This window comes from Triturus cristatus, chromosome 7 (assembly GCF_964204655.1).
Source record: "Triturus cristatus chromosome 7, aTriCri1.1, whole genome shotgun sequence".
Taxonomy (NCBI): domain Eukaryota; kingdom Metazoa; phylum Chordata; class Amphibia; order Caudata; family Salamandridae; genus Triturus; species Triturus cristatus.
This window is the reverse complement of record NC_140590.1, coordinates 1,711,420,916-1,711,438,485: the sequence shown is the minus strand read 5'-3', so window position 1 is coordinate 1,711,438,485 and position 17,570 is coordinate 1,711,420,916. Positions and strand designations below refer to the sequence as shown.

The 17,570-nt window shown below is 42.3% G+C and overlaps 2 pseudogenes; both read left to right on the top strand.

Annotated features, from left to right (window-relative positions):
• The window catches only part of LOC146812844 (epidermal differentiation-specific protein pseudogene), a 24,406-nt pseudogene extending 14,317 nt beyond the window's left edge, over positions 1-10,089 (top strand).
• LOC146812843 (epidermal differentiation-specific protein pseudogene) overlaps positions 9,174-17,570 on the top strand; it is a 26,198-nt pseudogene continuing 17,801 nt past the window's right edge.

The following is a 17,570-nucleotide window of genomic DNA, read 5'->3' as shown; positions in this document are numbered from 1 at the left end:
TGAAGCCTCTTTCTGAATAGTTTTCACGCTTTCCACTGTATTCTCACACATTCCTCTCTCTCTGACCCAATTCGCAGGGCCTGCCACAAACATTCGACTCTTTGAATCTCTCGCTGTTTTCTTCGCTATTTCGTCTGCAAATGCATTTCCTCAACCAACATCATCCGTAATCTTCTTGTGTGCACTACACTTCACTATCGCTATTTGGGTGGGTAAAGCAAGTGACTCAAGGAGATCAGTCACTAACTGACCATGCTGTATTTTGGTACCATGTGAAGTGAAGAAACCCCTCTCTTTCCAGAGACGCCCAAAACTGAACGCTACGCCAAAAGCGTATTGGCTGTCAGTGTACACGTTCACTCTCTTTCCTTTTGATAAAACGCAAGCTCTCGTTAGTGCTATCAATTCTGCTGCTTGCGCTGAATTGTGTCTAATGCGTGCAGTTTCCACAATCGTATGTAAGGTAGTTACAGCATAGGCTGAAACCGTATCTCCATTAGGCATCTTAAAACAAGAACCATCTACCCAGAGAGTCCCATCCGGACTCTCTAGCGGTGTGTCTCTTAGGTCAATTCTTCCTTTTGTCTCTTCCTCAGTACGGAAGAAACAATCATGCTGATCCTCAACACTCTCCTCATTTGGAAGGGGCAACAAAGTAGCTGGATTCAGGGTATTACATCGTTTGATGTGTATGTGACTAGCCAAAAGCGTCAGCTCGTAACCAGTTAAACGTGCACTCGTAAGATGCTGTGTGTTTGTTCTGTTTAGCAAAGTATCCACTGCATGTGGCACCATAACAATGAGAGTGTTATCCAACACCATTCCAGCAGACTGTCGGATAGAAACTGCTGCTGTCGCTTTGAGACAACTGGGCAATGTTTTAGCTACGGGATCCAATGTAGCCGAAAAATAGGCACATGGCCGCTGTTTGTCTCCAAATTGCTGTGTCAAAACTGACAATGCACAACCTTCTCTCTCGTGAACATAAAGCGTAAAAGGCTTAGTGTAATCTGGGGTGCCTAGTACAGGAGCAGAACAGAGAGCGGTACGTAAGTCAGTGAAACTTTTTTGGCACTCATCAGTCCAAGGAAGGGGCTGAGGCGTATCTTTTAAAGTCAAAGGTTTGGCGATCAGGGAGAAGTTAGGGATCCACTGTCTACAATAGGAAGTGATACCCAGAAAGGCACGTACTTCCCTTTGTCTGGATGGCACAGACATTCGCACAATCGCCTGTATTCGTTCTGGTGTAAAACGTCGTCCCTCCTTTGAGAGGAGATGACCCAAGTAGGTAACCTCTCGACAAACATATTGTAGTTTGGAAGGTGAAACCTTGTGATTCAGTTTAAACAAGTGGCGCAACAAAGCAACAGTGACATCTTTGCAGATATCTTTTGAATCGGCGGCGACTAACAAGTCGTCCATGTATTGAATAAGAGCAGCACCAGACGGCAAGTGAAAAGTATCAAGAAGACATTTTAAAGCTTGGCTGTAAATGGAGGGACTTTCACAGTAGCCTTGGGGTGCGCGCTTAAACCGGAAGCTTCGGCCTCCAAGAGAGAAGCCAAAAATGTCCCTACTCTCTTCTGCAATGGGAATACTAAAGAAGGCATTCTTTAGATCGATAACAGAAAACCAAGTCGCTGTGGAAGGTATCATTGTCAACAAAGCAGTGATGTCTGGAACAACAGGAAATTGTGGAATCACAATTTTGTTTACTTCTCGCAAATCAATTACGAAACGGTACACAGGAGGCTGAGAAGGATCAGTACGTTTAAGAACAGGAAGAATAGGACTATTACATGTGTTACCTCTAGTTTCTTCAACCACATCCTTCCGAATTAAGTCATGAATAATTTCCAAAAGCGCTCTCTCACCTTCAGCAGAAATTCTATACTGTGGGATACGTGGTAATTCAACATTGGGCTTGAGAGTGACAACATAAGGCGGAATCTCAAGACAGCCCACATCGTTCAGACCCGTGGCCCAAAGTGCTGCTGGAAGAGAAAGTAATTCAGGAGGAAACTGATCTTTGGACAAATACATTGGGGAGATCAACTTCTGTCCTAGAGTAAGATGTACGCCTGAAGGAGAACAATATATTGTAGCATGCATTCTTTTCAATAGGTCTAGACCCAACAGATTCTCACCGCAACCATTCGTTAACAGAAGTGGAGCTTCCAAATCATAGGGACCAAAATAGGCAAAGGGCAAGAAACTGGATTGCGAACAGGGGTGCCAGAGAATCCTACAGAAACATTCGTTAAGCCAGACAAAGGTGCCCCAGGGAGTTTTGAATGAATGATAGAACTTCTCATTGCTCCAGTATCCAGAAGAAATGGCTCTGAAACACCCATTGTAGTGATGTTAACATAAGGACCATTTTGATCTACTGGGATTGGCACAACTCCCTTACTTTGTCCATGGCTGTCCTAGTTAGCATGAAGACTCTCACTCTCGCCTTCAACATAATGGTCTTCATTGTAATACTGTGTAGATCTCACATTTTGCTGATCAAAATAGTTCACAGAATTGGGAGAAGGAAGGGTACGCTGCTCTTGAGTCAACACACCTCGACCTCTACCTCTGTTTGCTGACTGGAGGCCAGCACGACCTCGTGGAGCAGATAACGCTCCATTTTGCTGCAATAAAACCGGACAACTATTCTTAAAATGACCTTCCTCTCTATAGTAGGCACATTGATTAGGACCTAACAAAGGTCGCAGATTGTATGGCTCAGGTTTTTGATACAACCTCTGAAACTGTGGAGGCTGCTGAATTTGAGGCTGAGCATAACGTGGCAGATAGGCTTGTTGCAAGAGAAGCTTCGTTTTTAATTCTTTTGTCTTTTTCTCTTGCTTTTCTCTTTCTTCTTTGTCCCTATTCTCAAAATATTGTGCAGTAGCCAATATCTGGGCAGAAGAAGAAACAGCCCATGAACTTTCTGAATCCTTTAATTTGTGCAACAGCTCGGGAAGCAAATTGAATACAAATTTGTCCACGAATAATCGCTGTCCACCCTCGGTAGCCATGTCCTGACCACTGTGGTCGATAAATGTCTCCTCGAAACGAGTAAAGAAGCCAGAGACACTTTCATCTTTCTTTTGTTTGCATGCTGCTAGTTTATCCCAATTAACTCTCAGTGCAGGCATCATAGTTTTCATTAACGTGATGATTCTACCAGGAAGTTCCGAGATCAGAGCGTCAGGCTTTGCGCCACCCACTTGGTCTCTATCTGTATTAGTTATAACATCCCAAGTAGCTCCTAGTTCCTGTGCGTGATCCTCTCTACGAATCATAGCCCATATTGTCTGTGGGACTACATTATCCATTAACATATCGATGTCTGCTAGGTTCATAATGCAAGCATCAATTGTCTGCGATAATTCTTTATAATAGCCTGCAGGGTTCTTACGAGGATCTGGTAGAGTCTGTTTAAGAGCCAAAACTTCAGATCTCTTCCAAGGGACATGTACCCATATACGTTGGAAATGAGCAAGAATAGGTGCATTACCACCTACAGCTGCAACGGCCTCCTTCCAAACTAGAGGAACCTCTCTCATAGGGTAATTTTACGACATCAGTTTAACCGACAGATCGGAATCAAAAAAAAGTCTGAGAAAACAATAAGGATCTCTAAGAGATAAGTGTCCTTACAGCTTCCTCAACTTTAGGACCTACAATAAGTCCTTTTTCAAAATCCGCCTGAACATTTAACAGATCTTGTGAGATCAGACTCAAACTCACATCTTCCCATTCTTTAATGAGAATGTCGCACATCACATTGAAAACATATCTTTGCGTAGCCGCATTCCATTGCGAAAAGGTAGGCATAATATCAAACACACTATATTGTGGACCCTTCTTGATCCATTTTCGTGCAAGAGAGTCTAGCTTCTCTCTTTCCTCAAAATCTGGGAACTGACTACGAGATTGTCTTCGAGCAAAAGCCGGAGACACATTAAAGGCTCCAAAGAAAGGAGATAGAATACTAGTAACAGAGTCTGTGAGACGCTTATGTACAGACGGTGAATTAGACATTAGAACTGGAGACAAAGAATTAGGGGAACTGACAGGAGAAGAACTGGGAATCGCAGGAGGAGCAGAAGGCAAAGGAGATCTGAGATTAGGAGATGAAGGTAAAGAAGTTGAGACTAATGGTAAAACAGGCAAGGGCGGTAATACTGGAGGAGGCAAATGCTGAGGAGCCGGAACCGGCGGAGGTACCACTGGCAGCTGAGCAGGCTGTAACAGCTGAGGTACATTGGCATTTTGCGCATAAGGCGGAGGCAACCTTAATAAATGAGACATTAGGGGATCTTCTTCTATATCTTTCTTGTTATCAGAAGGAGAAACAGGCAACACCGGATAGCATTTATCTATCGCCATACGATGTTGTCTTTCTGAAATTTCAGTCGCATTATCAACTTCATCATTTCTAAACTGTTGGGCAGCCTGTATAATTGTCATACCCTGTGCTTTCCTATCTCATTTTGCTTGTTTAATTTCTTTCTGTTTGGCTTCCTTACGCCAAAGGCGGAAAGAGTCAAACATTGCCGGCCGGGCTTTTTTTTTTAACAAAACTGCTTCTAAATTATCTAGCACATCAGGATCGAAGCTACCGTTTTCTGGCCATTTGAGAACACCATCTTTCTTCGTGTATCGAGTCCATGTCTCGTTAAAGGCAATGGGGCCGATACCATGTTTTGAATAGAGCTCATATGTGGGAGTTCCAACCGAAGGAATCGGACAAGAGTCCTCAAGTCGGGAGTCCCTATTACAACCAAGACAACAAATTCTTCCAAACTTAGTCAGACCAGGCATCTCGAGATGTCTCCGGACTGTTCACAAACTTCAAGGGAGTAAAACTCAGTTTACGCAGCACAAAAGCACTTACCCTCTGCTTTATCTTTTGCAAAACATAAATCTAAGAAGCCTAAGAAAACCAAACAAAGAACCAAATTGTGGGCGCGACCCACGAAAATACTTAACTAAGGACGTCTTCTTCCACCAACAGAGGCCCTTCTATCGTCTCGCCTTACCATACATCATCAAAGAAATGGGCCAAAGCAGGTCGGCAGTCAGGGCAGCGGTCGTCAGTAGCCGTCAGGAAGGAGTAACCGCGCTGCAAAAGACCTTCGGACCACTTTCGACATACAGGGGTCGCTTAGTGTGGCTCACGAACCCTCCGGAATTTTCTTGCGGGGTTCCTCACGACCTTTGAGCAGAACCGGTACCACTGAAGCCGCCCCACGTTGGGCGCCAGTTGAAGAACCAGAACCTTTTGGGCCTGGCGATGCAGGGTACGCCCTATGTCTCCGGAGTTCACCTGCTTCGCTACACAGAGACACGGGACACTCTGTCGGTGTTAGAAGATTGGATTTATTTAGCTGCAGCTAGTACAGTTATCCTAGAAGTACACAAAGTAGGTTCTCAGGAGACTGCCACTTCACTCTGTGGCGCATCAGGTTAAATACTATACAAAATACAATTATTAACGAAATACACTCCCAGAGCATATAGAAAAGAGCCAATAAGGAAAGTTGGAAAACAAAGCGGAACCAATAGAAAAGGTTTGAAAATAGAAATATCGGATGACTCGAAAAGACCTCTCCTCCAACTGTGTTTGTCACCCCACCCTCAGGCTAATACATTACAGATTCATAACTAACTTGCAGGTGGTGAGATACGTTTGTGTGTATTGGAGGACAGTCGTGAAACGAGAGAATACTAGCAGGAGACAGTGAAGGCCAGTCGATAAGATAAGGTCAGGAAAGAATAGTGTGAGCCAACAGATAGTTGAGACGCGGATTAGAAAAGCCAGACAGGGATTAGTGTACTCGGCTAGTTCTAACACCAGCTTTGCAAATAGAGGCTGAGGGCGTATTTCGACACCGGGCTACAGAAAAAGCAGAATAGACTTTGTTCGCCGTGCTGCCTGAGTGATGGCAACATAAAATGGCGGCGGGCCACAAAATGGCGGGTCGATTCGATCGTGATCGAAAATCGAAGTTCCTCAGCAGGGGTTATTTTAGGAGTATAACTCCCTTATCCTGACTAGAAGGAAGGGTCCCTACTTGGACAAAGGTGCAAGCCATTGCCAACTAGAGACCCCCATTTCTAACAGTACTGCTTCAGGTGTCAATGCAATGGGCCTATGCCGAAGGCCTACTACCCTTCTATCAACGAAGGAGGGTTAACAGTGGACAATATAGTTGTCCTCTCATACCTAGCTCATCAAGCCGCAACCCACAATTCACTGCCCTTGTTTGCTTATTTCATCAACTACTCAACAGCATTCAACCGAGTTGCCCGGAACATCTTATGACAGAAGCTAGCGGATTGGAACGTTTGCCCCAAATTACTACGAGCAATCATGTCCTTATATGCGAGGACCCGGGTTCTACTTAAACTCACGTGGGAGATGGCCACCTCTAAGATGGATACTGACTGAGGTCTGAAACAGGGCTGTCTGCTGGCGCCTATGCTATTTAATCTATACACCGCGGATCTGGGCAGGCCTTAGCATGAGCCAACCTAGTCACCCCTAAAGTTGAAGACTGGAGGATTCCACTCATGCAGTATGCGGACGATCTAGTGCTTTTCAACCACACAAAATCTGGTCTGTAAAATGCCCTCAATGCTCATAACACATAAAATCTCAGGAATGAGCTTGTGACTAATGAGAACAAAACTAAAGAAGTTATTTTGGGGAGATATTCTAACTTGGCGGTTGGGACCACGGAGGCTGGACTGCTTTCAACATTATAACTATCAGGGAGCATTACTTGACAGCCCCACAATTACTGCCATTTAGAGGGTGGTTCATGCCAAACCTCTCCCCTCCCTCAACTATGCCCAGCAAGGATTTCCCAGCATGATGGGAACTGCCCAAGATAAGATCCAGTTTACAGCCTACAAGAAGTTACTCCACTTCCCATCTCACACAAGGAATACCTTGTTCAGGTTGGAATTTGGTCTGGTGCATCACAACCAGGAAAGATAGGCAATCAATATTATAAGGTGCAACTACTCACCCGTGACGGTCTTAAGGTGCTGATTGTTGCTAAATAATATTTTCAGGCAACAGCCGCCCCCAGCAAGACCATGAAGAACCTAATAAAAACTATTTTTACATCTGCAAACAACCACTGGTCCAACAATCTGGCAGTATCTAAAGAATGTCTACAACTTGAAGTGGAGAACTGGGACAACAATGTGATTAATTAAACTTGCATTAGAACCACAATAAAAAAAACATGAGAAATGGACATGGACACACTCCTTGCCTGGGCTTCTCATGAGACAATAATGGCGTCACAACTGCACAACTCAACCAAGCCCCATCACCATCAGGCAGTAGAAAAGCACATTGTAAAACTTACACTATTGGCCAGATTAGACCCGCTTCTATTCAGAGAATTAAACCCTACATGGAAATACCTCAATAATATCAACAGTTGTAGACAATGTAACTTCAGACGAGAATTGTTGGCACTCATAATTCTCTGCTGTCCAACATTGCAACATCCCAGCTGACTCCTACTGAGGCCTATATTCTTACAGCAAAAGATTCTGTCGGCCAAAGAGGCTGACCCTCTTTTGAACACCCTGGAATCAGTGGCGGACAAGGCCAAGTTTTGGGAAATTTGTAATGCAAGCCCACAACTTGATAAAGAACATGAGTAGTCTACAGTCTTCACAACTTGAGGTTCATCTCCCACTGTGGGCAACATGAAATGGGGTTTGCATTGAAGTAACAAACTTTGACTAACCCTGTTGCTGGAACTTCACAAACTGTGCAATTTTGTGTCTGAACGATATAGACCTCAATCTGGTACATACAACTGGTACTTAGTCCACTGTGGTCCCCTATCAGCCATCATGACTGGCCTGATCTGGAGCCCCCCCCCCCCACAAGAATAATTATGAGGCTGGCTGTTCTTTACAAGCCACACTCTCCTAGGCAATTTAGCACCTTAACTAAAAGGCTGGTTGTCACAACACATCTTGATCAATTGCACTGCCTCTGCCAAAAAATTGTGGACCTTAGGTACCATGAGTATAGGAGCTGTCTCCATGTAATTGTCATTTTATAAAACTTAACTTTTCAGGTACTGCGCTTTGCACTTTGGCTCTGTGGGTTGTGACACAATGTCCAGTATGTTCTTGAGCTGTACTCCCCTAGGCACGTGTAGCCTCTATATATGACCCCTCATTTTGCCATTTACATTTTACAAAATGAACTTTTAGGTTGTGTCATCATGCCCAGTATGACTGACCTTGAGTCATACTCTCCTAGGCAGATCAGCACCTTATTTTTGAGGCCTCAAAAAGTGTAGACCCTGGGTCGATTCCATATATAACCTTTTATTATGTTTTCTGCACATAAAAAAAATAAAAGTAAAACATTTCTTCAGGCAGTGTACTTTGAAATTTAGCTTTATGGGTTGTGTCATTATGCCCAGTAATAACCTGAGCCATCTGTGCCTTAAAAAACACAGACCTTTTGCAGTTTCTGCATATGATTCTTAATTATGTATTCTGCACTTCACCATTAGGCTTGGTATTTCCCACCTTAGCTCTATTATTTAGCTGTACACTTTTTATCAGTACCCTTTACACATTAACATCCTGGGTCCAGTGGCATTTCGGAATTACTACCATCTGCACAATCATGACCCACTACATGTACGTCATTAGCTTGCACTATCATCCTTTAATGATTTTAAGGAAAAAGGGGAAGCTGTTGTGATCAGTGTTGTAAGTTTTAATGCACTGTTTTAAAGTTTTGTTTTAATCATATCATGCTGTAAAACATGTTCTCATATAAGGTTTTTATTTCTGTGTTCTCTCACACCGTGATATTTTCGTTTTATGTAACTTGTAATGATTTTAAGTGATCATACAATAAACTTGACATTGGCATCAAAATATACCTTCTTTCCTTTTAAAAGAGAGGAGCCAGTATTGTGAATTTTCACACAATCATGCATGATTTTTCTCCACTGACCAGCTGTCGTTTTGTAACACAGGGTCATCACAGAAGACAATTTTGAAACTTCATAGCTGATCACCATGAACACCATCACTGTCTATGAACTTCACAAGTTCCAGGGGCTCCAAAGGACCTTTACAGCAGATGTTCTGAATCTGGCACAGGAGAACTTCGGAAACTGCATCTCGTCTGTGAAGGTGGTGGGGCAGCCATGGCTAATGTACGATCATCCCAACTATCAAGGATCGTTCACTGCCCTAGAGGAGGGAGAACATCATTCCATTGAAATGTGTGACAAAGCATCTTCTCTGAGGCTGATCACTGAAGACCTGACCAATCCAAAGATCACACTCTATGAGAATCCCAATTTCTCTGGTAGTCAAACAGTTCTGACTCAAGAGACCAATTTAATGTTTGGAAACATGAATGATGAGATATCCTCCCACAGAGTCCAGAGAGGAGTATGGCTTCTATACGAGCATCGAAATAGAGGGGGAAGGTGTATTGTAGCCAGGGCTGGTGAAAATCTGGCAAACTATCGTGATGTTGGTTTCAACGATCTAGTATCCCATGTGTATCCTCTGTGCCCTGGGAAACCCTCCATCACCGCCACACTTCTGTGGGACAAGAAAACGACAGAGAGTGAAAAGAACATCCAGGCAGATCAGTATTTTTACAACAACAACACAGACAGCGAGCAGCATTTCACCGCTACTTCTTGCAAAGAGTTTGAGAAATATGTCTCCCATAGCTTTGAATTCAGCAAGGTGTCTTCAATCAAGGTGGGTGCCTCATTTACCTTGCAAGGAGTGGCCAATATTTCGTCAGAGGCGTCCAACACCTTCTCAGTGAAGAAAGATGAGGTTGAGACATTCACCACAAGCAAAAAAGCAGAGTTAAGTTTGCCGATGAAGGTACCACCACGCACAAAACTGACTGTCAGTTTCATGAGCAAGGAGGTTTTGATCTCAGTTCCAGTGGAGCTGAACATTTTACAGGGTAGTAAGGCTGTGATTGAACATGGCACATACCACTGTCAGTCTGGCACAGATATCTACATTGATGTGCAATCTGACACCGTTAGTAAAGTGTAGTATCAGTCACACTTTCTTCTTGTTATGGGCTACGCCTCAACATTGATATGCTATTCTTTGTTTATGCTTTTTCTTAAAACAGAGATATCTTCAAAGGATTTTTGTAGAGCTTCCATTTTCACACAGCATATTCCACAAAACATCCTTTGCTAGCAGACAGTCATCCTGGGACTCAACTTATGCTCGATGTCATAACATTTGTTTTTCTGGTAGGTTAACAATGAACGTTGACCACTTACCAGAATGTTAACCAATGGCATATATGGACTGGGTCACTGGTTGTCATTGCTATATCAAATGTTACCTCGAGTCAGGGAGACAAGCCATGTGCTAATCGCTCAATGGATCTCACTGAGACACATGTGTATGCCTGGGAGCTTGATAACTTTGGGCAGTGCTGTGCTGTGATTGGCCAGTGTGCATGTGTGCTGCACTTCAAGCTGACTCTCTCTTCGGGTGCTTGGTGGCAATGATTCACTGTGGCAAAGCTTCAGCCGTTACTGTGCCATACTTTGCCATTGATGTTTACTGCTGCATCAGTGCCTGTCTGCTCTCAGCAGATATTCTGATAAGCAGGTCACAAGTCCTAAAAAAAGAAGTGGGGGGACTTACCAGGCTAGGCAGTATGCAAGAGAAAGCATGATGAGTGCCATCACAGCGCATAATGTCACGACACGTGACATTGCACATGACATCACAAGAAGTGACCTCACTGGAAGTGACCTCACTGGAAGTGACATCACAGGAAACGACATCAAATATTAAGAACTCACACATATGTATATCAGGTATATCATGACTACATTTAAGTGCATTATGAGATTTAACATATGCGATTTGGTGTTGGGGTTGTGCCAAAAAAGTGGCGCAATCCCAACGCAAAATCTGGGCCTCAACTAATAAATGTATTTTTTTAAACCCTGCCACAAAGAAATTGGCAACAAGGAGGCACATGGCAGTTGATCTGTTCTGCTTAATTGTCTGCAAAGTTTGCATCTTAAATATTTTATTGAGTTGAGGCACCTGCTGCAGAGGTGCCTAGTAAAGCTCAGGGAGCAGTAATAACGATAATGGGGAAATAACTCTGGAGGTTAACACGTTTGTTGGAGAGATCTGTGTTTTGTCGGGTCCCAGAAATGAATCTAACTAGTATAGAAGGTTAATGTGTCTCCTGCAAAGCACTTTATGTAACAAGCAGATGCCAGATTCTTATCTTATGTAGAAAGGTAAGTCGGTTACTGCTTTGAACACAGAGATCCTTTGTCACCTGCAGTTCATACCTTTGAATCCTTGTAATATAGCACAGCGAGCTATGAAGGACATGTGACTCCAACACCTTGTAAACCTGTCTCATGTAACTCATCTTGTACATTGATTCACACATGTACATGATTTGTTGTCGATGTATAATGAGAATGTTACGTAAAGAGTTCTGACACCTTGCACTGGGTTGCATAGCGTTAAGAACTAAATAAAATAGTGCTATTGAAATTATTTGTGTAAATACTGGGACAGGCCAACACATCTGACATTCTTACAGTGCATTCGTCTCTTATATACAGGGACGGAACAAAGGCAAAAGCATGTCTTTCTTAAGTACCTGTGAAGAGATAACAAGCTGGGTGCCTTTGTTTCCCCTCCGTGGCCTTTACATTTAAGTCTGAGGTTCCAGGACCCCTCCAGTCAGGATATACAAACAAAAGGAGGCCTGATGGCTCCTTAACTTTGGTCCAGCTGGAGGTGAAAAAAAAGCTCCCTCGCTGCCTGCACTTTGCTGCAGGGAATGTAAAACAGACAACATTTTGGCACTGCTGAACGTGTCCCTGTCTTAAAATTACACCAGAACAAGTTCAGCATATTTCTGTGGGGCCCAACTTCTTGACAGGGGGGACGGAGTCCACACTGTGAAAATAGTGGGTGGACGCCATGTACCTGCTTGTATCCCCGACTTGTGCCCTGCTGCTAAGACCATACTCTGGCCATTTTGTGTCATTGCAACAACAATGTCTGCTTTGTACAACACATAAGAGAATTCCACACTATATATATATCCCCTAATTATGGGGCATAATTACAAGCTGGCGAAAAATTATCCAGCTTTTGTGGCCGTTTTTCGGCCGAAAAGCGGCGATAATTTTATCGGCTAATTAGCAAGGCCACGCTAACGCGTGAAACCTTGCTTTAGCGTGGGGATTCCTAACGCCCAGCTTTGCATCTCAAATGAGATGCAAAGTGGACGTTCCTGACCTAACATGACAGGAGAAATGTCGCTAAGCGACATTTCTCCTGTCATCAAGCCCCACGCTATGAAGCATAGCGTCAGGAAAAGTAGCGATAAACCCTGTTATCGCTACTTTCCTTACGCCTGCTTCAGGACTGACTTAGCCATGATATCCTATGGAAGGTGGATATCATGGCTAAGTTTGTGAGTCCCTATCAGCAAGCTAACGCCACACTACATGAGATTATCGCTGGATTTCCAGCGATAATCTCACGTTAGGCAGTTAGCGCTAGGATTTTTATCACTGAGGAGATAAGCGTTGCTAATAGCACGCTATCTCAGCGATAAAAATCCACGTTACCCGGCGATAATTATCCTCACGCTAAGAGCGCTGAGCGATAATTATCGCCGGTTGTTGCTGATATGCCCCAAAAACTGCTAGAAAGATCTCTGAAAACATGTGCAAATCAAACTAATTCACGCCCTAGAACCTACTTGTCAGAGCTGCACGAGTGTTATTCTTCTGTCCACAGGACATGAGCCAAATTCATACAGCAACTGTGTGTTACTGCTTTTTTGGAGTCATACTTCTCTCCCAAGGGCCTTAGTTGGTGTACAATATGATAGGTTACTGGGTGTCTGCTCAATGTTTTTTATAAGCCAAATACTGGCAGCAAGAGCATAAGTCTGGACGAGTAGGATCATCTCCATGGTTTTCATTATCAGAAGAGCACACTTGCAGAATTGGAGCCCAATTCACAAATAAGGGTCTAAAGCTGTACTCAAATATTTACACCTACATTCAAGTGTAGATTTACAACTTTCTAGAATGCCCAAACTTTTCCAGGAAAATACATGTTCCAGGTGTAGGTTTTCCCTTCTTAAGAAGGTCATATGTCATTCACAAAAATATCTCATTCCTCTGCAGCGTTACCAATAGCAGAGAACTCCACGCAAAGGGAATAAAAGCCCCTGTGGAAACACACATTTGTATTTTTTGGAAAACGTACTTGCCTTACAATCCCAGCAATTTAGCAGATGATAATTCCTCTTCTTACATGGCTGATCTACAACTCTTTCCAGGCAAGAACGAGGAAGAAGAAGAACTTGTGAATGCCCACAAACATTATTACCCATGCCTTGGAATGCCCAGTACCCACCCTTGAGCAGAATATAAGGCAACGCAGGATGCTAATAGGCTAATGCCTGCCTGGAATCACTTTATGAGTTTCTGGCAGGTGCAACTTAGGTACATTAGCATGTGTCAATATTCATCCAATGAGTCAGTGGCATAGCAAGGTCACTGTAGGGCCCTAATGCAAACATAAAAAAACGGGACCCCTTTGTAGAAATAAGAACCATTAATATTTCTGGTGCAGTGTCCCCTCCTGGATCCAAGCCCCAGGTTTCATTGCACCTGCTGCACCATTGGTAGCTACATCCCAGAATGGAGAAACATTTAAGCACAGCTGTACTGGATTACTGGACTTTAGATTGTATGCAATTGTTTTCTCATTATATGACATTTGGCTGGTATAAGTAGAATATTTGTGTACTTATTTTAATCTAAACAAATAACTCCCCAGGAATTGAAATAGACAATGTTAATTTTTGTGCATGTTTGTGAATTTAGGATTACTTTTGGTTTGGTGTTTTTCTCCAGTATGGGAATCTAGTCCATGATCAATGTTTTCATTTCCTGTATGATTATGTCTGTTTCTGGTTGAGAGTGAATAAATCAAAATGTTCAACAGTTCAAGAGTGCAGTTGTGTGATCATTATTTTGAATTGGAAACCTTTATCGGCACCATCACAGCACTGATATATTGGATGTTTACCTAAGAGTCAGGGGTAGCAAAAATGATTTTAGTTACTTTGACCTCAACCCGCATGATATCGAAGGAAATTGACACACATGACCTTTGACTCTGATGGCATCAAAGGAAGTTCCTCTATCTTTGTACAGTTGTAGATCAAAATATTAACTACTAAAACATTGAACTACGAAAATATCTTGACAAAACATAACGTCACACACAGTATAATTTATAAAAACAAATACAATGTTTTAGATGACATAATTGCCATCATGCAGTTGAATGAAACAAAAGAAAGAAGATAACACTCTGCCAGAAATATTCCAGAAGAATTTAATGATTTATCAAGATATCTATCATGGGATTCATGGCATTAAAAATTTCAACAAGATTTAATAAGGCATAGGTGCTCAGTGCTCCAGTGATTACACATTGGAGTGACAAAGAGAAATAAATGTGTGTTCGGAAAGAAGGGCAAGGATGACACAAAGAGCAGTGCTGTTGGATAAGGACCATATTCAGGAGGCATTAGTTCATGCCAGGGCATTTGACCCTATAGTCAACAGCTCTTCAATATCACAAGAAATGGGGAATCATCATCAAAACCAAAATATAGTAGAAGTCAGAGGCACCTAGAACACTTAAACAAATTATTAACTGAAGAAAAATGAGGGCCAATGACTCCGGAGAACAAAACCTAGGAATCAGAACAGAAAGATACATTTACATAGAGTCTAGCCTTGCAGTCAACATTAAAGGTAGGTATCAACCTAACACAAGGACAAGTGGCCTAAAGCCTCTTATGAATTTGCCTGCACAAACCAATCAAACAAGAGCCTGATAGATGTGTTTTAATGATTATAACAAGTGCCAAACAGTGCAAGGGAAGACCACGACACACTGGTTGAAAAAGGGTGACACACCAGGAGGTTCTTACCACTGGCAATGCCCATTTTGCTTGGAAAGTCTAAAAATAAGGGGTCATATTAAATACAGTACACAGCAAAAACTAACAAGGAATACATTTAAAGGTGGTAAACGAAAAGGAACTTACCCACACAACTGATGCAGCAGCTGGCTCAAAAGCTGGACCGCAAATGTTATACTTTTCAACCACCTCTCAAGACCATATCCAGTTGTGCAAGTCTTTAAACCCTTACAGTATAGTCTCTTTCCATTTGTGGATCCCTATAGACATAGCAGTGATATAGGTACAATATTTTTCTCAATTATAGCACAAATTCCACCCTCAGGGTGTGACAACGAGATGCCCACAATGTTCCGTCCCATGCATGAAACCCTGTTTACGCATGAGTCAGAATCATGAGTATGAAGGTATTTAGCACATCCGATATTTATTAGATACATTAATTACCTCAATGCTTGTTAAATTTCCGCAGGCCAAACCTGCCGAAATCTAACACGGGAAAATATACTGTAATTACGGTATCATGCAGATGTTGGTGCATTAAACACCAAATTCACCATGTAATTCACCATAAATTCATAATAGGTGTTATTCATCAGACCCAATAAATAAAATACTGGCGGTATTGTTATTTATCAGGAGCGATAAATATCAGCTATACTCGTAATCAGGCTCTGTTTGGCTTAAATATAACACAGAGTCATTTATGTCAATCAATTTTCAATTCAATACAAGTTTATTTAGACCAATGGTCCTCAAACGTTTTTAAAAACTACATTAATACAACTACTAAAATGACGGTTCTTAATTAAAACATCATAAAAATTCATATAATACACTTGGATTTCCTTTCAACATTTCATATAACATAGGCCACATAAAACAATAAAACAAACATTTCAGATCTAATCACGTTTGAGAAATTCTTTAACTTTTTGGATGAACTTCCCCATGGCACAAGCTATGTCTAAAGTACTCATTTCTGTTAAAAGGTTTACTGCTTGAACCCTGTTTTTAATAGCATACTTTTTAAAAATTGGACGTAAAATCTCTATTCATATATCTAAAACCTCCTGACAATCCAATAATATATATAAAATGTCACATGTTGTTCCCAAAGTGCAGGTGCATTTTCCCTTTCTGTCAATCATTGACCTTTTACCCCATTATTCACATAGCAAGGGTTAACCCCAATTCTTAACCTTAGCAATTCTCTTCTTAACCGACTGCTAGGTAACCTAACAATATAAGTGAAATATTGATAATTTTGCCATGCAGAAGCCATAAAACGTACAGAACTTTTCCTCAAGAGGTAATCTTGGTCCTGCGCTCGAGAAAACTATTTTCCCAGCGACCTAAGTCCCCTCTTGTCAACCTCAGTTAGGAAAGTCTGGGGGCACAGCGTAACCTCCATCGTGCAACACGCTTTAGTGATGGTAGCTCTAATCCCTTTTGCCCACGTTAGCTCGCTCTTAACAATCTCGTTTCTGCACCATTGCGAGATTTTATAATCTTCTCCCATTCCCAGATGCTGCCAGAATCGTAGTAGGGCCATACAAGCTGTTATACCCCATGAAGTGATTCCCAATTCTAGTCTCACCGCCTGGACCATTGAAGACTTGGGCAATGAATATACGTTTTTCAGTATTTTTCCCTCCTCAATGTCCCATCCGTTTTTGGCACTCAAATATAGCAATTCAGCACCGTGCACAAATTGTGGTGGTACCATTGCTGAGTACGTTATTAGGACCGGTCTGTCAGACATTTTGTCATAAGCACCGTTGAATTTTTTTAATCCACTAACCGATGCTGATGACCTCAGCTTTAGTGCATCGAGGTGGGTAGGACATTGCAGACTTTTCTCGAACCACATTCCCAGGTACCTATATTCTGCTACCTTTTCCAACCTCCATGTATGGCCCTTAAACAGTGCTACCTTTTCAATTTTTAAATAACGGCAGCGTCTAGTGCTTTTCACAACCTTTCACGCGAACCCCCCACTATGTCAGTCTAAACCTTATAACTTTCAACCTCTCACCCCGCCCTCCCCACCAGAATCTGAAGTCATGCAATGTCCATGCACTCTCCATCTAAGTTGCTGGAATCAAGGAAAAAGAAGCACAAATGAAGAAATATAAACAGGTTCGCATAATTAGTGCACAGATCCACTTGCACAAAAAAAAACAGCTAGTCAAAGCAGGGAGTGAATGCTTTTATGCGTGTGAGGCATTACCATTCTGGCGATTTAAAGAATAATGAACCCTTATTGGAATATATCTTAAGGTTTTCAAAAGTCACCTCTGGGTTCTGTGCCTAGATCGAGCGTCACCCAGTGTCTGACGCTGACAAACAGCACCCTAGAGATGCGTAAACAATAATGTAATAGAGGTTTAGGGATACCCCTGGTTTTTTTGCAGTTTTTCGTTATATAGCGCTAACTCTACCCGAAAGTATTGGAGCGCTTTTACACGAACACCATTTACATCACACGAGGACACATTCATTCTTAGTAGGC